Source organism: Cheilinus undulatus, linkage group 5 (assembly GCF_018320785.1).
Source record: "Cheilinus undulatus linkage group 5, ASM1832078v1, whole genome shotgun sequence".
Lineage (NCBI taxonomy): Eukaryota > Metazoa > Chordata > Actinopteri > Labriformes > Labridae > Cheilinus > Cheilinus undulatus.
The window spans coordinates 30101335-30126500 of NC_054869.1; positions in this window are offsets into that span (position 1 = coordinate 30101335).

Here is a 25166-nt window from a genome sequence, read left to right on the forward strand (position 1 = left end):
ATTTTATTTAAAGTTTGATTCTCAATATGAAATTGACAGAAACTTATTTCATGGTTTGAGGTAATAATTATTCACACACTGAAGTGACACCAACTCATAGTTGTGGATATGTATACAGGAAAAAGGAGCTTACAATTAATTCTTCAAATTTAAGTTAGTTTAAGGACTACGTTTTAGAAATATGTCAGGGCTAATGAAGGAATTATAAGGTCTGTAAAGTGAGCAAAAAATGTTCAGCTAAACTATTTATTTTCTACTTATGTATTATAGGCTGTCTGTAAAGAGAGGAGACGGACAGCAGTAGACGGGTAAATACTTCCTCAGTACTTCAGAGTTCTTACTTGGATAAATGCAAACTTGTTACAAGTTTTTACCACCATATTTTTGAGAAATGTCTAGATATTAACTTATCACTATAAAATTAGTACGTAATTAATGCCCACTGAAATAAGGAGCTACTACAATTTTTCCAGTAAAAATATATGTGTGTCAGTTGGCTTTAACTTAAAAGTTGTACCAACTATTTAATTTGAGTCCCCAGAAAATGTTGTTTCAACTTAAATCTATATGTTCACTTGGTATATATGGAAACTTAATGTAATGTGTTGTGTCAACCATAAAGAGTGCACCCCAAAAAATCTGAATTTGTTCACTCAACATCAATCGCGTTTGCCTTTTAAAGTGACTATTAAGAATTATTTGATACCATGTCAACAACAAAAACAAGAAAATGACCTCCTTAATTAACCAAATTTGGTTATTTTTTATTTCCAACCTGCACATGAGAAAGAGTCACTGATCACATCCATAGAATTAGACACCCTGGTAATAGTCATATGAAAACTAAGATTTTAAGTATACCCAAATTAAAACAATTCTTCTGAATTATTATTTACAAAAGATTTAGAGTAAGACTTTTATTCATTTTGTGAATTTCAGTGTTTGTGCAGATGTGTGAAGCTGTCATCAGTCCACAAGTCAGTCCAAAAATATTAAATTTTAGGAACCAGGAGACATCGTTGTGTCTTTCAGCTACTCACTATCTTTGTTTATTTATTTAACCTTAATTTAACCAGGTTAGTCCCATTGAGCTTAACAGATCTCTTTTTCAAGGGAGACCTGAATAAGAATGGCAACATTATAAAGTTTCATCAAACAATACACTCAGACTCATACAATACACATGATGTGATAGAGAACAATTATAAGTTATCAATTAAAGCAGTGACATTCAGACAGTTTGGATTTAAAAGTTTTTACTACAGATTTAAAAACAGAGACACCAAGTTTTACAGTTTAAATTCAGTCTGCAGATTGTTCCAATCAAAAGGTGCTGAAAACCTAAAAAAAAATCTTTCCCAATTCAGTTTGGACTCTGGAAACAACAAACTGTACAAAGTTCAATGATCTCAGGTTGTGTACTCCATCTTTCAAGATTAAAAAAAGAGGAGAGATAATCAGGAATTTGCCGAGAATGGCCCTGGATATTGTAGGGCTGTTGTGGCTGACGCACCTCTTCAATGTTGCATGAAAGACTGGGACAGTACCTTTGGCTGTGGGACAGTACACCACCTCTTTACCCATGCAGGACACTGTCCAACATATGCAGACTCTGAGCAGAAGCATTCATGTACAAAACATCCCCATAATCAAGAACAGGTAAGAAGGTAGACTCGACCAGACTCTTTTTGACCATAAAAGAGAAACAGGACTTGTTTCTGTAGTAAAAACCAAGTAAAACCTTCAGTTTTTTAGTAACACACTGAATGTGCTCCTTTAAGGACAAGTTTTCATCGAGTAAAAACCCCAAATATTTAAATGAAGATACCAGCTCAATTTCTTGACCATCTTTAGTAACAATTTTCTCAGTGTTCCTTTTGTTCCTCCTGAAGAAGTAAACAGCATGAGTTTTGTTTTACCTACATTTAGAACAAGCTGCAGCTGGCTAAGCTGATATTAGATGAGATCAAAATCTTTGTGAAATAGACCCCGACTTTACCATGTGAAAGATGCCAAAAAAGCTAAAGAGACTAAATAAGATGTATTTATTGACTGGTAAATTAAAAAGTGAGCAAGGGTTAGCAGAGATAAAGTAGTAATAAGAACATCTGCTGCATTAATCAGACAAAATCTTGTATGTGCAGAGTTGTTGGCATGCTTCTGAGGCATAACTGCTGTGACACAATCAGAAAATAGCATCTCACTTTCTGTCTCACTGGTCTGTTTGTCTCTAGCAATGCTCTCCTATGACTTTTAGTAGTTTCAAACTTTAATAATTATTAGATATAGTGCAGTTTAATGTGCATGGTGCATCTAAAGTTTTGACATTAGTTCAGTACTGCATGATATGATGGCTGAGGCTGGCTGTTTTTCAGAGAACAGTGACGATGAATCCCAGAAGGGAACGAGACAAGGAAAGAAGGACCAGAGTAAATATTTGACAGGCTTTTACACTTGGGCAAGTGTTTCATGAAACTGTAGGCTGCTAGTCAGACACCAAGATGAATATGTTGCTGTTTGACGGGAGAGTAATAGGCAAATACTTCAGTTCAGTTTGCAAACAATTATGTCGCATAACTTGGAGAAATGTGTGGAGTAAAGGAAAGCACAGGTGTTACCATACAAATAAGCCATGCCTGTGTGAAAAGAGCCAGACCACAACCCTGACACAGCAGCTGAATAAAGCTGAGCCATGACTAAATGTGGTATTCTCTTTGTGATTTTTAAATATCTTGTTTGAAAAGTGACCATGAAATCTTTGAACCAACTGACTAGTCACTGGCACAGCAAAGATTTTTGTTACTCTGTGTGAATTTAGTGAATGCATCTTTTTTTTTTTTTTTTAGAATTTTCAGACAGTGACAGATGTTTAAAAAATTGTCATAATTTGCATATGTTTGTTTTTATCTGTGTATATTGTGATGTTGCTATGACAATTTTAATTTTTGACAGTGATCTTTGGATTTGAGCACATGAGAAAGAAAAGAGATGAGGACCACACACAAACATCAGGACACACATATATCTGTCTGAAAGCTGTCTCTCTTTTCTCAGTCTCTCAGTAATTGCAAACACATTTATTCCAGCTTTGTAGCCGGCTTATTCACAGCTGCGTCTAGATAGCAGGAGGCAGTTTCAGACACTTAGTCTTTATTCCCTAAATTGAGAAACATACTTATCAATGCAAATGAAATGAGTGCTGGGAAAAGAGGGAGAGGAGGGAGAGGAATAACAAAAAAAGAAACAAAAACAATGGGAAAGAAATAATCCTCAATGAAACAAATCTGTTTTGAAGCTGCTGTGAGAGAGACAAGAGAAGAGACATCACAGAAAGTGACCATTTTTGTCACTTCATTTAGTTAATTTGAGTTGTGCAGTGCAGCATTGAGCGCAGTGTGACAGAGAGTGTGCGGAGGTAATCCAGTTAGAAGAAGAGACAGTCCTGCCTCGCCTCTCTCCCGCTCACCGACGGGCTCTTTTGTGCGGGCTCTCTGATTGGCTGAGTGCTGACCAGGCTAAAAGCTTTTGAAGTAGAGGTGAAGAGCAATTAGAGTCACTGTCACACACACACACACAGGCTCAAACACACTCCACTCCTCTGTCGTACACTCTCCTCTGCTCACACACTCGGAACCAGCCATTAAAGCTGTCTTCTCTTTAACACACTCCTCTTTCTGTATTGACACACGCAGCAATGACCACAAGATACTTCTGTCTCTTTGCTTCTTTTTTTATACTCTAGTCTGTTTCCATCAAGCAGCACATTTAGGAGCAGCTGGCTTAACCTGTTTGCCTCCTCATGATGGTGCCGGTTTTATTAAAGAACCAGTTCTAAAATGGACTGATACATGAGGCCTCAAGGTGACAGAGAGAATCAAGCACTGCTTCATGAAGGCCCTAAATGTCCAATCGGAGATGAGGGATGACAGTTTAAAGTGATATCTTGTTTCACAGATCACTTATGATCTTTTTTTAATGTATTGCATTTATTAGAACAGGAGAGTGTACATTAAACAACATATCAGTGATGTGCATTTTTGTAAATGTACCAAAATAAGAGCTATAGTGAAATAATATCTAGTCCTAAGGCAAGTGCTCAACCCTTTATGGGGCAAGGAACCATATATGGTCATTTCGGTTGACTTTGTGGCCTTCCCCTAACTTTCTGTGATATAGTAAACTCAGAATGATTTTTCTCAGCCAATCAGCAGAGATCAGTCAGAATCACACTAAGTGGCCTCCCACCATCTGACCCAAACACTTGGCCTTAAAAGGATATTTCAGTATTTTTGAAGTCAGGTCGTATGAAGAACGTTGCAGTAGTGGTGGTATTAGCCTCCAGTGATTTCAGTGAGCTTTGCTCTTTTAACAATGACTCACCGGGCAGGAACCTAAGGGTTCAGTTTCTCCCTTAGAATTTAGAAAGGTTTTGACAAAAAAGGGCCACAAAACAATGTTGGTAGTATTACGGTATTTTGTTTTATACCCAGAAAGCCTCTATGTTTATTTCCACCATTTTGCAATGCAAGGGTAACAGTACCTCATAAGACTCAACTTCAAAAAATACTGAAATATCCCTTTAAAATCATTACCAACCATGATAAGTTGATGAAACTTACATATCATTAAAAACAAACTCTGGAGTTGACATCTAAATAATAACAGTATGAATTATCAGTAATTGTATTTATAAAGGAATGTTTAGTCATAAAGACACCACAATACTGACAAAATATTGATTCAACATTATAGAATACAACACAAGCAAAAAACATTAAGTATTAACATTAACATTAAGTATTGGTACTATTGGTTACATATTTTGATTTTCTTTAAAGCCTACATATATAACCATGTACTGTAAAGACACATATAAAAATGTAAATCATTGAGGTATGTCATAATCAAATACTGTAAACCTAGGAACTCGCTCTCTTTAACCTGTTTTCTTTTGATGCACACAAATTGTGTGAATGTAGGTTTATATATCTCATAATCATATCACATTAAAGCTGTATATTTGGGATTTTTCACTGAATATTTGTTGATGATAAGTTAAGAGAGCATGATGCCCTCTAAGCTGTCACTGTTGTCACAGCTGATTAACGTGTAGCTGTGCATGGTGCTGATCATGTGATCGCTGTGATTTCATGGTGTTACAGACTTAACCATGCACTACATCCTGACTGAGGCCTCAGACTCTTTGTGTATGAACTAGGCTATCATGTTTAAGTGTTTTTTTCATTGGTCATCCTACCACTGCGGGCTGCAGGTGTGTCATGATGTTATGTCTTAATGTGCAAAGGCAGGAGGAGAGGTAGAGGAACTGCCGTGTGGTCTACCTGTCCGTTTCTCCTCCTCAATGAAGCCTAATCAGAAAGAGCCTGTCCCACAGTCACAGCAAGACTGACATTTCTTTTTTTCTCCTTGCCCAGGCCATTGGCCCATAAGCCCACCGGCCCACCAGGAAAATCCCCAGTAGCTCTGTGCTTCAGTCCACCTCTGACAAGGGGTGTATTTATACTTAGTGAAAGTGTTGCCCCAATTAAACCCACACACAAAAGCAGGGTGACAGAAGCATGGCCTCAGTGCAGTCAGTCAGCACCTAACTTTGTGTGAAAAAGTAGATTTACATATAACTGCTCCCTTTTGCTGAGAACCTAATAGATCTAAACTTCTCTCTGTGCAGCGGCCTTATTCCTCACTGGGTGCATAATGAGATAAGGTGTCATGAAAAACACAGCCTGACAATATTTACATTTTAGAACTCATCTTAAAGTTTTATTGATTGCTTACATTTCTCTGTGAGGCCCTTGAACAAATGACTTGTACACCCTTTATGAGACACAAATGCACCTCAGGCCTGATAAATGAATGGTAATAGAGTTGCTGCTGTTAGAGCCTTAGACCTAGGGAACTACCTACTGAGGAAATAAAGTCTTTAATTTTAGTCTTTTACTCTGTTTTACAGATTCATTTCAGTTTTAATGATGCACTTTGTGGCTCAGATTGTTAAACTTGCTTTACAAATGAATGTTATCTCCCTCTTTCTAATAAAGATTTATGCCGGCAATGCCTCTTATTTTAACCAAGACTCCCTCTGTCTATTATTCATTCACAGGGCATAAAGAAGGTGTTAGGGAGGATGCTCCAATATTTGACCAATTCAATATGTTTAGGTTGACAGTGCAGTCAATTCAAAGGCTAATAAACATTGATTTTTATAAACATTGATCTGTACAATGTGAAGAGCTTGATTGAAATTTAAAAAGATGGGTCAGAGGTGTCAGTATGTGTGTGTCAGCATGTGGGTTAACAGCAGGTGTGGGAGTCATAAATTCTTCTTAAAAATGGACAAATCTCAGCAAGAGAGAATTTTGGCATTCTTGGAAACTGCTTGAAATATTTGAGGTCATGTTGGACACTTAGATCAGTCTTTTTTTTTTTTAACTTAGTATTGACATGTCAGGGCAGAAATTCTACATATTATAGCTTAAGAAATATAATGTGGCATTTTAAAATATGACCTGATTGAAGTTCTTGGTTTTGAAGCTTGTCTAAAATGGACTGCCTTGGAACAGAAGATTATGCAGTTCAGCATTTGCTTCATTTTTTTAACATCAGATCTTATCACTTGGGTTTTTATGCATTTTATTTTTCTTCTTCACTTTTACCATAAAGAAGATTAAGTATTCAGAGCACTAGCTGTAAAAAAGCTGAATAAGAACTGCCTGTCTAACTAACAAATTTGACATCTTCTGTTTTTGCTCTTTTTCTTATAAATCAGGCCTTTTTTGTGTTTAATTCACTACTAAAAGCCTGTCTGATACCTTAAGGATAAGAAAAAGAAAAGTAAATGGCCCGGTTGCACACTATAATGCCAGCTACAGCAGCAAATGTCTGAACTTGTGTATGACAAATCATTTCCCTGATGATGGATTTCGTCTGGCATGTTAAGCAGCCTCGCTGCGGAGAGAAAGAGCTGACAGACGAGCAATTTCCTGAACATCACCAAGCATTGTTTTTGAGTAGATACCAAAATTGACTCGTGGCTTGTGATAAATGAGTTTCAAGCTCCACAACAACAACAAACAGTGGGTTTGTACTGTAAATGATGTTGTGAAGAAGGAAAGCATATCCTCCACCAGTTAAATCAAAATGTTCTAAGATTTGTTGAGTGATATATAGATTTACAATATACTACTGAGTAATTTTCTCTCTTTACTGCATTTGATGTCACACTGTAGCAGGAGATACTGTAGATGAGACCTAAATTGATGAATTACATGAAAGGATGTATCATTAGAGTAAAATGGTTTTGTCCACTGATAAGGTTGGGGATTTGGGGGGTAGGGGCTCCAAGTGGGTAGAAATACCCTATTTGATGCAGTCTTAATTGGGCAGAACAATCTATCGATGTATATTTATACACTGATTGATTGATCAACTGATCGGTTAACCAGGGAGGTCCTCTTACCTCTTTGTGCTGACTATGTTTGTATTTTTTTTTAAATCCTTTGTGGATAGAAACCTCTCTCCTCTTTTTATCTGTCCATGGCTGCTGTAGTGAGAGTGATGTCTGATACAGGCTCTGCAGCTAAACAGAGAGGTCCTTTGATGCACTGATTATAGTCCAACATCTCATGATATATTAATGATTAAGACAAAAACGCCAAAACTCGACATGATTCAAGCAGGACAGATGCTCTCTTTCTATTGCCCCTTCTTTCTCTGTTGTCATGAGGCCACTCAGCAAGAGAGATCATCCGTTTAAGCAAAACTTTTTCCTTGCTCCTCCATGTATCAAATTCAAGCATGCATTAATGAAAAACACATAATTTATTCAGTGTAATATTAAATGCCATAGATAAAGTAATTAAAATCTCATGATGTCATGCAAATCTACACACACATGACATGCCAACTTAATATCACTGGCATTGGGCAAAAACCCTGTGTCACCATTTTTCATGTTCTTTTTTTTTTTTTTTTTGGTCATTAATCGGTGCTCTTGGTCACCATTTACATATGTCGGTTAGTTTTATAAAATAATTCAAAGCAATTAAATTGTCAAAAACAGGCGAAATATGACCACTCATTGTTGGATTATTTGGAAAAATACAATGCCTGTTTCACCCTCAGAAACCTAGTGCTTTTTTTTAGATAAGAAGACACTAGGGATGTGTAAAGTATGGAGAGCTGATTTGGAGTAAAAAAAAAAACTTTTTGTGTTTTGAATGAGTTTAATATAATTCTAAATGAGGAAAAAAGAGGACAAAAGACCTGATAATGATAACGAAACATTCCAGAAATTATACATGTTGGAAGACAAAACTACACAAAACTCACAAAAACTAAAATTAATGAATATTTTTGTCAACTCAACACATTTTTTTTAAATTCTAAATGTACAGAATTTTTTTTGCCTTTGGCAGTGAAATCAGTCCCAGTTGCCTAAACTGCAACTTCAGCTAGAAGACAACTTTGATATTTTGGCTACATATTTCTGGGGCTGGCATGTTGTCCATCACTGGGATTGATGCAAAAATGCTGTGTAGTGATTGGTGGGAAAAATGGGCAGAAAACCATCTATTGTTGTGGTTCTCTGGGAGAAAAAAATAGCACTCTCAAAAGTGATTTTGTTTTCATGTATCATATTCACTACTTATGACTAACGTATGGGTTTGGGATAGGGATTCAAGTCAATATGTTTGAGCACAGATATCCATATGTATGTCTCTAATTTAAAGCTAAAAATGCACCAAAAAAGTGAACCAAAATACATTTTCCCTGCTACATCAATGTTACATACACCATCTGTCACTCACTTGCACCGCCATATCACAACACACACTCAATACCTATTTTCTCCTGCTCCCCTCCATCTCCCTTTCGCACACACACACGCACACACACCCCCACACACCCACACACACCTTTATTCCCTCTACAGTGGGGGGACATTTATTCTGATTATGTTGGGCCCTGGAGATCGAAGATTGTAGTAATCAGAAAACTGGCCAGGCATCTATCACCGCAGCAACCAATCAAACACCCCGCTCCACCGGCAGCGAATGGGAAAAATTACACACAGAAATGATTCCCACTGGTCGGTGTGTGTGTGTGTGTTTTAGATTCTACCCTTGTGAGGACAGAGTTAGGAGGTAGGGAAGTTTTCTCTGGTTATATTTAAATGTTTTTCAATGAGAGACACGACTCTGTCTACACCAAGGGGTTAAAATTAGGATAAGGTCAAAGTAGGTGCTAAGTGATTAGTGCTCTTTGGGGTGAAGGGGTTTCTAAATTCATCTTAGACACAGATCGGCCCTCAGAAGAATGACTTGTGGTGTGTGTTTGTGTGTGTTTGGGGAGTGTGAGGCTATTTGTTTTAGCTGATGATAAAGGCAGCAGCGTATTTGAAGAGACAGAGAGGAGGGAATTATGAGAAAGTGAGTGAAGCAGGTTTGGTAGCGGCTTCTTTGGGACCCTAAAGGCCGGCCAGACTGGATCACACACTAACACAGGCTCTCCCACACACTACACTGTGGCTTTGGCAGACAATCAAACACAGACGCTTTCAAATCTACCTTTCCTTGCTCTCTGATTCTCATTCACTGACACACACGTGTAGCACACACAGGAAATATGCAATAATCTCAAGCACATGCTATCTTCTGATGACTAAATGCAGCTAAGTATGACGCTGAGCGTGAGCTTGGGAGAGGTGGAGGACAAAGAAGAACACAAGATGAAGACAGTGAAGCAGAGAGGAAGTTAAATTAAACGCTGTGATACACAAAGATGGACCAAATCCATCCATTCAGGTGTCTGCCCATTTATGTCCATTAACAGAATTCAGTCCCTCAGGAAAGTTGCAGTGTCTTGGTTATGCAAATTCATGCAAAATTGATTCGACATCAATGCAACATTTCCAAAGATTTGACCAGCCATGTGTTCATAGATGTCACAAAACTTCTTTGATATTTGACATATTTGACCTCTCAGTATCCACAGGGTAAATGACGAAGGATATATTTTATGGTCTTCTCTGTCCTTAGTCATGTCAGAAGTACTTTGAGACCCACAAAGTCAAAGATGCTGCCCAGAGGAGAGAGGACTGAGGAAAGAGGAAGAATCTACAAGAGCAGACTTCCCAGAAGTCTATTTACAAAGAGACACACATCCTTATTAGATATCACTCACTGATTAGAAGTACAGTGGATCATATGGAGCTATTATTGTTGCAAAAGCGTGCACAAATCCACAAATGCGTGTACAGATCTGCAAATGCGTATAAAAATCTGCAAATGTGTGCACTTTTTTGCAAATTTGTACAAAGATCCACAAATGTGTGCACTAATCTGCATATATGTAGACCAATTTGTAATTGTGGACTTAGTTCATTTTGGTTCAGAATCTGCCCCTCAATTGGTTGTCATACACACGTGACTTTTGCAACACTTGTACCACACACGATTTGTACTGAGATCCGTAAGCTTGTACTTAGATCTGTAAGCGTGAGGGCTGGGGCTGTTGCCCTCAGCGCAGGCTCACAGGCAAGGCTGCCTTTCTCATCACATCGGCATCACACAGGAGGCAGCAGTGAAGACTTAGTAACAGCTCTATAATATATATAATTATGCCCAGTTATATATTATTTATAATGTCAATGTAAAAGGAGAAAAGTTATCATATTATACTGTTATTGTTATTATCCATATTTTCATTGAAAGAGTGAAAAAAAAACAAAACTTCCTTATCTCCAAAATCGTATCACAGTGGTGGTTGAATTGCCATCTCTACAAGACAGGGGTTCATTGTAGGGCTGGGTGATATATCGAGTATACTCGATGTATTCCAGCTTTTGCCACCCACGATGTATAAAATGACTATATCGCCGTCATTTGAGCCGTCATAGTGAGCTGTCAGTGTGCATTTCTCGCTGGAGTTTCGCTTCTCCCATTGTCCCTGAACCCATCTCTCACAGCAGAGAGCTCACTCTCTCTCCTCCACCAATCCAGAAAACTTCTCTGCACATGAGCATCAGTGGCGAAAAGCAAGCGAGAGGAAGGTAAACAGAGCAGTGTGGCTAGTTAGCGGGGAGTTAGCTGACTTTAGAGATGGAAATAGCGCTGGATCTGGAGCATTGAGCAGTCATACTAACTTTGAAAAGGAAGAAGTGGAACTTACGCGGTATTCGTTAAAATACGCCGCAAGATGACTCTGAGATAACGGCGGCAGTATCACAACACGTCGCTAAAGACATGAGCATTGACATTGACAAAGACATTGTTGAAAAGACACTTAACCCAGAACACGAGATTTGCCTTGGCGCAAGCATTTTGCTGAAAACTCTCTGCCAGAGCTGTACAGGTCAGAGAGAAGACAGCCCAGCAACGGACAAATTTGATCCACATCTCCACAACAACGGAGACTTATCTCAGCCTTACAGTTCAAAACACCGACAACGAGTAGTTAAAATGTTCCTGCCTCCAGATCAAGCTTTTTCCCCCATGATCACACAGGACAGTTTCTTGAATAAGGTCTACAGATGCTCTCATGTTATGAACTTGTCAGAAACTGGTCCAGCGCTCACCAGCACAGATAACGGATTAATATAATCACAGCTGTGAGCCTGAATGGTGGACTAGACGGCAGGATTGTGGCCATTTACTGCAAGCAGGATTGGTGAGGTTTTTGTAGGTTTGCTTCACCCTTAATGAGGAAAATAATCATTTTATAGTCAGCAATAGTAAAAATAACACTGAAAACATTTCAGGACTTTCCATACACTGTAAAATAACAAGTATTTCATGATTTATGTATTTTTGATTTATTAGTAAAAGATTGAATGAAGTCGTTTTCAAAAATAGAACTGCTAAATTTGACTTTATATTGATTTTTACTTTCTGCAAAGAATTTTATTAAAAATTAAATGGATCAGTCTGTTTTTATCACCAAACTAGTGTCATTTGGGGCTAAATTAAACATTATTACTTCTGGGCCATTAACGACGGTAACGCAAGACTCTTATTGCACGATAAGAAAATTATCGCACGTTAATCTATTCACTAAAGGGGCTTACAGACACACCCCCGAGCACATGTAGTAGGCTACCAATACGCCTCCAGTCATTTCCAATGGGAGAAGGGCAGAGGTTTGGGTCTGCTGTGAGCAGGCTTAAGCCTGATTTATACTTCTGCGTTGCATCATTCATGACTCCATCTAAATAGATGCATTCTGTGGCACCCTTTCTGCTGTGTACCATGAAGTTTTTAATCACGAACACGAATCCAGGTGAGCTCACCTGCCACTGTTGGAGGAAACCAGAGATTATATTGTTCACCTCTCCTGGACAGTGACGCAGCGCGCAAGCGCAGCGCCTGCTCCACGGAGCTTGATGCTCCACTGACACCTGTTCGTACTGCCGCTCAACGAGACCTCAACAGCAATATTTAGTAACAGTATTTAAAATGACTGAGCAGACTGTTGGTCAAAGGATGAAGGGCTGTAGTTTTGCATAAAGAACAGCTGACTAACTGACAAAGACAAAAAGTCTGGATATATGGTAACAAAGAGCGCTCACAGACAGAGCAGAGACTCAGGGTGTCAGTGAGGGGAGGGGCTGATTAATCTCTACATTTGGTGACAAAGAACAAATTAGTTCTGGGATTGTGTGAGAAGAGAGTACTGGCACTTAATTTTTTCCACTTAAAGCACTGGTTATATTTCCATGGTTGAAATCCTACAAAAACACATCCACTATCAGCATCGTAATATGATTTAAATGTCAACAGTGGTCAGTGCCATTTAGCGTATCCGTGCAAAACCGACAATCTTTCCCTTCCCCTGTTATTTACATAAATAGAAATGTTACTGACCACTCTATCAATCTTACTGCTGACATAACCCGGCTCATACAACGTCATAATGGGGATTTCTGTTAAATACAACAAAATGAACCCCTGTCTTGTAGAGATGGCAATTCAACCACCGCAGTGATACGAATTTGGAGATAAGGAAGTCATTATTTTCTTCACTCTTTCAATGAAAATAAGAATAATACCAAAAAAGTATAATATGATAACATTTCTCCTTTCACATTGACATTATATAGAGCTGTTACTAAGTCTTAACTGCTGCCTCCTGTGTGATGCCGATGTGATGAGGAAGGCAGCCTTGCCTGTGAGCCTGCGCTGAGGGCAACAGCCCCAGCCTTCATGCTTACAGATCTGAGTACACGCTTACGGATCTCAGTACAAATCGTGCGAGGTACAAGTGTTGGTTCAGATTCTGAACCAAAATGAACTAAGTCCACAATTACAAATTGGTCTACATACAGTGCTTAACAAATTTATTAGAAATTTATTGTCTCAAAGACCATCCAGCATCATGAAGTGCTTTAATATGGATTCTTTCATTTTCAGTGAGCTCTCCACGTTTTACCATTTTGAACAGGAACAAGGGATTTCAAACTGAAAATAACTATAATTTCAGAGAATAACTATAATTTGACATATTAATCAAGAAATATTGTGCTTTACTATTTTTTCAGGTTTTTCTTTTTTTTTGTAAATCAGTAAATTTGAAAATTCATTGTTAACAATAATAATTATATTTTAGCATTAAAAAAATGTAATTTGGGTTAAAGAGCTTCTACATATTGGTGTATTAACCATTGCAGAAACATAAAAAATGATTTTGTTAATTGCCAATGCTGTTAATTTAGAGCAGCTGTGGCATAAACCTTACTTTGGTAAGGTAAGGTGCTAGGGTTGGGGTGGTCTAATAAATTTGTTAAGCACTGTATATGCAGATTAATGCACACATTTGTGGATCTTTGTACAAATTAGCAAAACTTTGCACACATTTGCAGATCTTTAGACACATTTGCAGATCTTTATGTGCATTTGTAGATCTGTACATGCATTTGCAGATTTGTGCACAGATCTTTGTATGCATTTGCAAATACTTTTGCAACAATAATAGCTCCATAAATTATTTAAACTGACACACAGAGAGCAAAACCTCTTCTCAAGTCTCCAAAACTCTAAACACATTTTCGCTTTACACACATCTTGCAATTCAAAATGGCACTTTTTAAATGCACTGAACACGGTTCTCTGCATAAGACATAACAATCTGACATAAAGTCACATGTTTGCCATTTCGAAACACTGCCATTCAAAATGACACTACATGAGCTGATTGGCCAACATACGTGCCACCTGGCCAAACACCTCAATAGTTAATTGTTAGCACTTTGATCAGGAAGTAAGCACTATAAAAAGACTACAGGTGAGCACCTTTTTTTTTTTTACAACAACAATGAAAGACGTTGCAGAGAGAGGAAGATGGAGGGTGAGAATAAGAGGGGGAGGAAGAGTGAGAGGTAGAGGTAGAGCTGGTAGAGGAGTTCATGGCCAAAGAAGACAACTTTAAAATGAAATCAGAGCAAACTTTAGTTGGCTGGTGCAGACTATGGAAGAGGCATGTGATGAAACTGATGTGGGTGTGATTCAGGAATGGATAAGGCACTCGAGGCGCTTCTTCCCTCGATGTCTGGCAAGGGAAGATATTGCCTGTGATGTGGACGAGGCGTTGTGGCCAGACCCAGCTGTGCGGCAAGATGCTGCCTAATTATTTTTCTTGCCTCTTTTTATTTATGCATATATTTTTTCTGCACATTTTTTCTGCAATTTTTTTTTCAGTTTACTGTTTTTTTGTGAGAATATTTTTGTTCACTCCAATATAAATATATCTGCTGTGCATATGTTGCACTGACTAGTTTGGTGAAAAATAATAAAATAAATGTTTCAACAGCATGTGTAATATGTAATGTAATGTAATATGAATGAAGTGTGTGCCGGACAGCAAACATAGCTACGTAGCTATGTAGATAATGTACCTATGTGAGCTAGCTCAAGCCATGTTAGCTATGTAAGCTATCTATAGCTAAATTAGCTTTAGCATGTGAGCTTTAGCAAATGTAGCTACTAATCTATATAGCTAGCATAGATACATACCTTACATAACTTACATAGCTGGTTTGTGAGCTTAGACTAAACTACATAGGTAACATAGCTATGTTGCTCCATTATCTGCATAGCTTAAAATATGAGCATAAAACACAATGTTAAAATAAATGATAAAATAAACTCTCCAATTAAGACAAAAGCACAAAAAATAAAGATTATAATTTCTTTAAATCTTTACATGGCATACCAGAAACCTTGTTTTTTTTTGTGCATCTAACATCTTAGGCAATCTTTTTTTCTTTTTTTTTTTTAACTTAAAATTAGGCTGCAAATTGTAAAACTTTGCTTAACTTATAAATCCTTTTTAACAGACAGGCTTTTTATGTTAAAGCTATGTGATTTAGTTTGTAGATACAAAAAGCTCATGGACTGCAAAGAAAATATCCAGGTCATATCCAAGTCATGGCTCTAATCACTCCTAACTTAACAAAGCCCTATTTTTTATGTTGAAGTAATGTTTATAAGATGATCTGAGTGGTCTGCCAGAGTGTAGCTGTGTTTTTTTAAGTGCTGACTCCTGGAGTTCTTCTCCAAGAGCAGTAATAAGAGACCAACAAAAGAAATGAAGACAAGGCATTTTATATTTGTCTCAGATCCTTTCAGGTATTTTTTCTCAAGGGATGCTTCATCTGGTACACCCACTCTGCTGTGGACAATAGTGCCTCTGAATTCATTCCTACCAGATTAATTTATTAGAAAGCAGAAATCAGAACTATCCCATTAAAAGCACACAACACACAGCTTCAGCAATGCACCAAACACGAAACACCAAAACCTAAGCAATGATACTTAATTATAAATGCTTCTAACATGATATAAGGCACGATATGAGCCTCACATATGGCGAGGCAATGGGAAGTATCTTGCCTTGTAGAAGGTGCCTTTGTAACCTTTACAGTAACAGCTGTAAGATGGTGTAACACAGCCAAACACACAAGTCTACACACACTCACAAGAAGGTCTGATAAAGCCCGCGACAAGGCTGCAAGTTCCTGAACAGTGCATGAGTCAGAGGGGGTCAGTGTGTGTGTGTGTGAAAGACCGCTATTTTGTGTGTTTGTCAAGTGCATGTGCAATATTTTTCTCCATCTGTTCTCCCTTCCTGCTTCAGATCCCAGTTATGTTGTCCTACTGTGATCCTGCTGTTGTTAGCTGTGCAGCTAAGGAGGAAAGGTTCTCGCTGAGTGTGTGTGTGTGTTTGAGTGTGTTTAAGAGAGCACTGAACATGGTCCATTTGGACAAGATGATATTATAGGATAAAGACCCCTCCTGACCTCCTACACCCACATCACAATCACATATCTTCACACCTTCTTCCTTCCTGTCTCCCACACAGGCTCTGGCTATAACAGACACACACACACGCACAGCAGCACATGTTACTAGCATCTGGTCCCAGTCTGTCACGTCAATAACTTCCTGTCACATGTGTGTGTGTGTGCATCTTAGCAAAAGGTAATTCACAAATGGAGGCCATCATCACAGCAGGATACTAATGTGCTATCTTTTCTCAACAGATGCAGGTGAACAGACTGTTTCCTGGTGTTACTATGAAAAGCAAAAACACTACCATCTTCTTTCAAAAAGAAGAAACCATAACCAGAGAATAAAAGACTTAAAGGATGGGGACTCAAGGTCAAAGGTCTGCATTTATTATGACAATGACAGGGATATAGAAACTTAATAAAGAGAAGTTTCTCAAAGCTTCTTTTTATTTCATCGAAGGCCTGTTGTCAAAAAATTTAATGGTAATTTATCATCAAATGCTCCTTGCCGATGTGTGTATCAGCACATATTTTAAAGAAATGAAATAGCTGTTAATGCTGTGACAGCATTTCTGAATATACATCACTGTTCTGCAGTTATCAAAAAAGCAAACAGGTGGATCCAGGTGCTAGCATGATGTAGTGCACGTCACAACAGAAAATCTACTGCCAGCAAGACAAAAGCAAAGATACCGGATTGTGTTAGTTTTCTTGAACACCAGAAAATTGGGACTTATATGTGAGTACAAGTTAAAAAACTGCAGCAACACCAGTCATACACTGTTAAAAGGGATTTGGGCTTTAAGTCAGAAGGACTAGTGTTGTCAAGTTGAGAGAACTCATTGCCCATCACAACAAAGTAAGAAGAGTTACAACAACTTCAACTTGCAAAAAGCTCGGAAACTCATTAAAAACCCACAAGAATCAGTTCAGTCAACTTCAGAAAATACGTCCAGGTGGGCATTTCAACCAATACGCATGCGCCCGCAATGTGACGTCAGCCGCAGTGTTGAACCGTATATAATGTGTTGAACTCTGAAAATCCCAGCCGACCGCCATCTTTTTTTCCTCTGAGCCGAGCCATCCAAGTAAGTACATTTAAAATTGCTTTAGCAAAGTTAGTTCATCTGGAGGTAACGTGCATTAATCGTCAAATGTCTCTCTGTCTCAAATGGTCGGTCAATATAACCTGTGATGAATATTTTGTGTTTAGTTCGAAAATGTCAGCAAGCTAGTGCTACATGCTAACATAGTGCCAGTGCACAAAACACTGGCCGTAATTTCCGTCATTCGGGGGGATAAAAGTTAAATCTTGTGTAAAAAGGTAGTGATAGGTGATTGTTTCTATGTGCTTAGTGATATGGGTGCCGTTACATTCTGTATCCATGGCAAAGTGCAGCAGTGGGGCTGAACAGCCATGCAGCTCACCAGCTGTAACAACACACATATCATTCATGAGAAGCTCTCTTTTCTTGCTGTCTTGTCAGTGCGGTGCCATGTGGCTTCTGTTTTTACAATGTAATCACTTATCATTCAAATGAGTGACATGGCCAAGTGGGTCCACTTTCTAATGCATTTATTGATTTATTGAATTAAGTTTTTATTATTAAATTTATCTATTAATACGTTTATTTTATGTCAGGATACATTAAAACCTGGAAACCTTAAATCGGGAACTCTGCAATTTTTCAGAGACTTGTAGTGATGCACGGTATTTTGCACATCAAAAAATAAACATACACAATAAGGAAACTGAACTTAGTGTTGTTTGTGCTGATAATGGTTGTAAATTTTTTTTTTTTCTTTCTTTTTTCTGTACAGGGTTACTTTACGTGTAGGCCACGCTGTTTGGGGCAACTGACCCTCATGAAGTGGTCCTGCAAGTGCTGCAGTTTCTCCTCGCCGAACAGACGCACACTAATTGTCCATTATAAACTGAAGTACTGTCATCAGGCGAGGAACTGTCCTCTTCCCTGTCTATGCAGACACAGGGAAGACTGTGTGTGCAGGACAGAATTATCTCTGAAAAAAACATTTAACTAGAGACCATAGTCAAGCCTGTACAAAGCAGGTGACTGCAAAGTTAAATTACTGTGCAATTTTTCAGAGATTATTAGTGATACACAGTATTTTGCACATTTAAAAATACACATACACAATAAGGAAACTGTTAAATGTCCCTTTAATGACTGTAGTTTTCAGTCCAGTGTGTACTGTACTTTTGTGCACATAAGAGTAAGAAACATCACCTCTGTACTGTTGACAATTTTCGAGAAAACCTGTATCAAACTTATATTCAGGGCACTTCAAACTCTGAAAGTACAGACTTTGAGACACATTCAGATGATCTAGACTTAACAGATTATTTAATAGAGGATCAAGACCTGCATGATTTACTTGAACACAAAGTTGCATCTCTCTTACTGCGTATGCAAACAAATTTGCATGTGTCTACAAACAACAACTCAGGAAATAATAAATGCGCTTTGTAGTATTAGCTCAGTTGTAGAAGAGTGCACACCAAAAATAATTCAAAGTATACTGATCAAGCAAAATTGTGCAGTAAACAATGCACACTGCTGCTATAACAGAGATAGTTAAAAAAAGTTAACTCCCTAAGTTTCTTGTCGATAGACTGGCCTTTTAGCTCTGAATACAAAACAGCAACTTTTTACAAGAAAAATTTTAAAGTGATTGAACTGATTGAATATGTTTTAGATGCATCTTCAAGATGGAAATTTGTTTATGTTCCGGTTTTAAAAGTCCTGACAGAGCTGTTAAATCATAATGATGTGTTAGATAAAGTCTTGGGGACAGATCATATTGAAACAGTTGAACACTTCAGTACAAAACACACTGAGACGGTCTATATTACAAAAACAATATTTTGTTTTCTTCAGAAGATCTTAGCATTGCCCTAGGACTGTATATAGATGACTTTGAAGTTTGCAACCCACTAGGAACATAAAAAAAGCACATGGTCTGTGCAGTCTATTGGGTGATTTCAAATTTACCTATATGGTATAGATCATCTGTACAGTCAGTCTACCTCACATGTCTGTGTCATAGCAATGATGTGAAGAAATATGGGTATGGAGCCATTCTTGAACCACTGATAAAAGACCTTGAAGTACTTGAGCAGCAAGGATTGTATGTTCAGAAACTGGGAACAACTGAGGTACTGAGGTACTGTGCTATATGTTGCTGCAGACAACTTGGAGGCCCATTCACTTGCTGGGTTTCATGAGAGTTTCAATGTCAACAAATTGCCAGTTTTGTATAGCAAGTCGGCAAGATATTGACATTCATTAGGTAAAGGAGGGAGTATTTCCACTCCGGACAGTTGAAGCTCTCAAACAGGACCTTCTGGATTTAAAGAGACATCAGTTAGTTTCCCTGCATGGAATAAAGAGTGACTGTGTTCTCGATAGACTTTCTCATTTCCACACAATCCAGGTCTTCCCCCCAGATTTTATGCACAACCTTTTTGAAGGAGTAGTGCCACGGGAATTAAGTCTATGCATAAAGTCTCTGATATCCAAACAGTATTTTACAATAGATGAGCTGAATTCCATCACAGCCAATAAAATCCTTTTCTCCTTGTCAGGCTTGCCTACAGGATTGATTGGGCCCCTGAAACACCCTTAGAATGGGCCTATCCCAGCCGCCTAACAGTTACATCATTTTGGAACTGAAAAGCGTGTCGAGCTATTATTGGGTTCTGATGTTCAAACTATTTGTTCTTGCCACCTTTAAACCCCTTTTCATGACTGTATCACTAACTGTAGCCACCCAGTTTTGTCCCTTTCAACCAGTTTTTGCCACTTTTTAATCGCTTTTTACCTATTTAACCACCAGTTCTGCTAATTTTAAACCTTTTTTTTTTTTTTAACCCTTTTAATACATTTTTGCCACTGTTTAACTGCTATTCCCCATTCTAACCACCCATTTTTGCTGCTTACTTCTGATTTTTGCCACTCTAACCTTTTTTTTTTGGCAACTTTTACCCATTTTTAACTGCTTTTCACCAGTTTTACCACCCTTTTGCCCATTTTACTTTTTTTTCCAATTCAAACCAATTTTTGCCACTTTTAACTGATTTTCACCATTCTTAACCACCCATTTTTACTGCTGATTCTTGCAATTTTAAGCCATCTTTACCACTTTTCACCCATATTGCCAGACTTTCACCATTTTTTTTTTTTTTTTTTGACAATTTCTGCCCTTATTCTCCAGTTATTGTTATTTTTCCTCCAAAGTTCAACTCCTTTCTTCTGGAGTGGTTATCATTCAGGTGTAAAATATGAGTTTCCTCTTTGAAAAGACTCACACTCTCTGGGTGAAGAGTCTCCATTAATTATCTATTTCTCCCACTTGCTCTCTCTCTCTCTCTCTCTTTCCCCCTATCTCTCTATCCCACACACACAAACATCATCACCATCTGTGTCTGTGAGCTGCAGGTCTGGGGGTAGGAATATTTCCTGCTCATTTATTTACTTTATCATAGCGGGGTGCATCAGAAAGTGATTCCAGCTGTTGTCATGGTAATTTAGGTCATTGTCAGCCTGTTTACAAAGGAAAACAATCCCCCAAAGTTGTTTATTCTGTTCGCGATTCTGCTCTGACTGTGAAGTGTCTGGAGTCGTACGACCAAAATATCAAACATGTCAGAAATCCTCACAATCAGTCGGGAGCGGTCGTACAATGGGCTGTGGTCGGCTATCATGTGCCCCTGTACACAGCACGAGAAACGACGCCTGATCCAACTGAGAGTCATGCGACTCCAAATTGGTGGCTGAATCACAAGAAAATTGTACAGTGTACTCACAGCTTTAGGGCAAGCATAAACTGTTCCCCAGTTTTTGACTGGCTTTTGCAGGACTGGGTTGAAAAAATATTCCTTATTTAACCAATTAAAGTGAACTACTTAAGGCACTAGCTTAATTGTTTAGCAGGCTCATTATGCACACCCATATTTTAAAGCACTGGTAATCCAGATTTTTAATCCTTAAGAGTCTGCCTTAATCAGGTTTAGCCAATCAGGTTTTTGCTTTTAAAAAACAGAGATGAAATGATCATTCTCATCCAGATCAAACCTTTTGAAAAGCAGGGGTGAGACCTGAAATCAATGAGTCGAACAACTAAAAAGTGCCTTTTTTCTGCCCAAGGTTTTGTTTTTTTTCAGCTGTTTTGGGTTTTGACTACACTCCTTGTTACACCATGAAATTTGATGAGACTTCTCCAACATTACCCTATAAAACTCCTTGTATATTATTACCAGACGGACAGTTCCTCTAGAACAGCTGATTGTGCCAATCTGTCTTCTGATTCAGTCTGCCTGCAGCTTTACAGGGCTAATTTACCCCTGTGTCACTCTCTCTCTCCCCTTTGCCACTGTCTCTCTGGTTGTTTTCTTTCCACTGTCGATCTTTTAGTACTGTTCATAAAATTGGCCCAGATTGCTCCATGTATTTTTACCGGCTAGAGAAAGCCAGTGTATTGGCATTTGTGTATATTAGCTACTAGGCTGTGGTATAAATCTGTATTGATGATATGGCAGCCCCTATGGGACATGGCGGATGAGGGCCAATCCTGGAGACTATTGACTGGTGTGGAATTGCTTTTGTAATATTGTTTGGGAAGACGGACGACTATGAGGGGAAAGGAAAAGAAAAAAATAGAACTAAAATTACAGCCAAGGTGTGATTTTTCTGTTTCTTTTATTGTTTGTAGCTCTGTGTGAAAGCTCAGAGGGCTGAAGCGATGAGAAATAATAGGAAAAGGTGGAAAAAAAGAGCAGTATCAATAATAAAAAGATGTAACAGGGGATGTAAATGCATGAGAACCAGAACAATCAGACTAAAAAGACAATTTGAGGAAAAATGGAACATATAAAGGAAAGAGGGGGAGATTGACATAAAAAAAAATGTCCAGGGGAAAAATGTTATGGTTGTATTTATTTTAATGCATGGTCTCAAAAATTGTCAAGACCACAGAAGGGAGAAAACATGTTGTTTGTTTTGTTATCTGACCCAGAAGGATTAATGTAGTTTTTGTCAGGAAGATGGAAAATATGGTAATATCACAAGTTTTTGTGTTACATCCAGATAGAGGACGTTAAAGTGGCAAGAAGAGCATATAGATGTTTTGTTGCAGTCTCACATATTGTATTTGTACTTGCGAGTAACACTAGCATTACATATAGTTATTAAGATTAAGTTAGATTGGGTTCAGGTTAATGGTGGCTGGTAAATTGGTACTACCATCACAGGTATTTTTTCTACCGTGTCATGGAGTTTTGCAAAGCCGCCATCACTGGTTTAAACACTTGCTATGTTCAAGTGCACATATGAGCCTATCCCAGTGATATATGACACAAAACAACTTTCTTTGTGTCCCATCATCAGCGTGTTCCACTCTGACCGAAACTGACAGGAAATCACCTGCTCATGTCAGAGTAATTAACATGCAGCAGAGTAAACAGGTAAAACATCTGTTCTCTCCTTTTCAAGTCTAATATGTGTAACAGCAACATAAAGCCAGTGTCCTCCCTTTGCAGAAAGTCTTTGTCAGCCTGTCTGGGACTTTAACACATGTTCTGCAATTGATTGACTCAGTTCCACTTTAGCCTAGCACCGCAGTGATTCATATAATAACAGCTTAACCAACAGTTTAAAGGTTTAATTGAACTCGTGAATCATTTGTTTTAAGCCTGTGCTGATTCTAAGAAGTAGACTGTAAATAAGATGAGAAAGCAGCCGTAAGCACTGTAGCTCCATGCACATGCACTCTGTGGAATACTAAGCAATGGCTAATTTTGATTCAGGCTGACTAAAGAAGGAATCCCAGTAACTGGGACAGATAATTTTTTCCTCAACCTTGAAGTTCAGGAGAGAGCGGTGGAAGACATACATGCAAACATGCAACGAGATCAGGAATTGATTCTCTTAGATAGTAAGAAAGGACACCTCACCCTTTTAAACAATTATAGGCCAATTTCTAAACTGGCTGTCTTAACTAAAATGCTTGTTGCTTTTATCAGGCTTTCAGTCTGGTTTTTGGAAAAGGCACAGCAACACCACAGCTGCTTTGAGAGCAGTCAGTGATTTTATTGGGCCTTGGACAATAAAGACTTGTTATTGAATTGCCAAAGGCCTTCGATGTTGTGGATCATGTCATTTTGAAAGACAGACTGCACTGTATTGTTTTTTTTAGAAGAGTTGGTCTGTTGGTTTGACAATTATTTATCAAACAGATCACAGTGTATGCAGAATGAAGCCTTAACTTCTGATTATCTTAAAGATAAAAATGGAGTTCCTCAGGGCTCAGTCTTGGGATCCTTAACGGAAGCTTTATATGTTGTACAGGACTCTTTATGTCAGTTAAAGCTGGTTTTGAACCCTTACAAAAACAAACTCATGTTGTCACTCTCAAATAAAAAGCCAGTGAATCTGCATTACCACAGGGTGATGTGATTGAGTCTATGTCTTCTTTTAAACACCTTGGAATTTCTATTGATGGTTTTCTGACTTTTAAGCTTCATATTAAGCAACTTGTAAAGAAGTTAAATTTGTATCTGGGCTTTTACTTCAGAAATAAGCCTTTTTTTTTCTTTTGCAACAAAGAAAATAATTGCTGATGCCACTTTTACGCCTTTGATTGATTACGGTGATGTTTTAAAAATGCATGCATCCTCCCAATCTAAAGTCAAACCCAGTGTTAAGGTCACATGTTTTACCCTTTAAGACAGGTTTACATTGGTCTGATCTTCCTCTCAGCTGGTAGCTGAGAGGAAGATCAGGAGAGGAGGGTGGAACTTTCTTCCAAGTGGGGAGGGCCAACTGAACCTGAGGGCGGTGCTTACTCCCCATATGACATCATGAGAGGAAAATCTGAGAACGGCTTGTTTCAGCACACATTTTCTGAAATATGTGACCTTTAACTCATCATTGCATCTGTATGACTGTGGTAGATGGCCTTCTTTGGCCCCTCATAGAGCTGTATTTAACACTTACCTGATAGAGGCATGTCTAATTTATCTTTGAAAAAACATCAGAATTATTTGGTCTTAATGTTACAGTAAGTATTATTATCACTGCCATGGGTGCAAAGGGAGGTGGGTGTGTGAGCACAAGTGTGAGAGTGGGGATGAGTTTTAAATAAATCATAGGTATTTATGTGCACTTAATGCTTGTTAAAAGGGAAAAATAGCTTTGATGCTATGCATCAATTTCTATGTGTATTTGTGTGCAAAAGAGTGAGTACAATAAATGAAAGAAAAGCTAGAATCTCACGTATTTAAAACATACTCGTGTGTATGTGTTGAAGCATTGTTACTTATCTAATAAGCCGTCTTTAAGGCTCCCAAGAGCATTTCCAAATCCCACCACACTTTCCCCCCTTCATTATGCTTCTGTGAGCACACAGACACAAAGAGCACAGATGGAGTCCCACATAAGCGTACTGTTCTAGTGATAAGCACACAAACACTACACTTAAATACAGTGTGTATGCCTTGATCAGATCTGCAGCATTAGCATGTGTGTTGCACAGAGTGAAAGAGAGGAAATCAATTACACAGCTCGCTCACTCTTTCAGTCACACACTAACTCATGCTCTGTACTCAGGAACTGCACATGAAAGCCTGTCAGAGGAGACTTGATGACGGTTCTCTAACATGACAAATGAATCTGACTTTTCATTCAGAGTGAGTCTGACTCATCATTCAAAAACTCTTCTGAGGACTTTTTTATGTTTTCCCCATTCAGAGTGACCGAGGTTTGAATGAGCAGGTGCTCAGTCAGTCAGTATTAATATGGACGATGCAGTTCTATCGCTTTGAAATGAGGGAAGTTGAAATGCT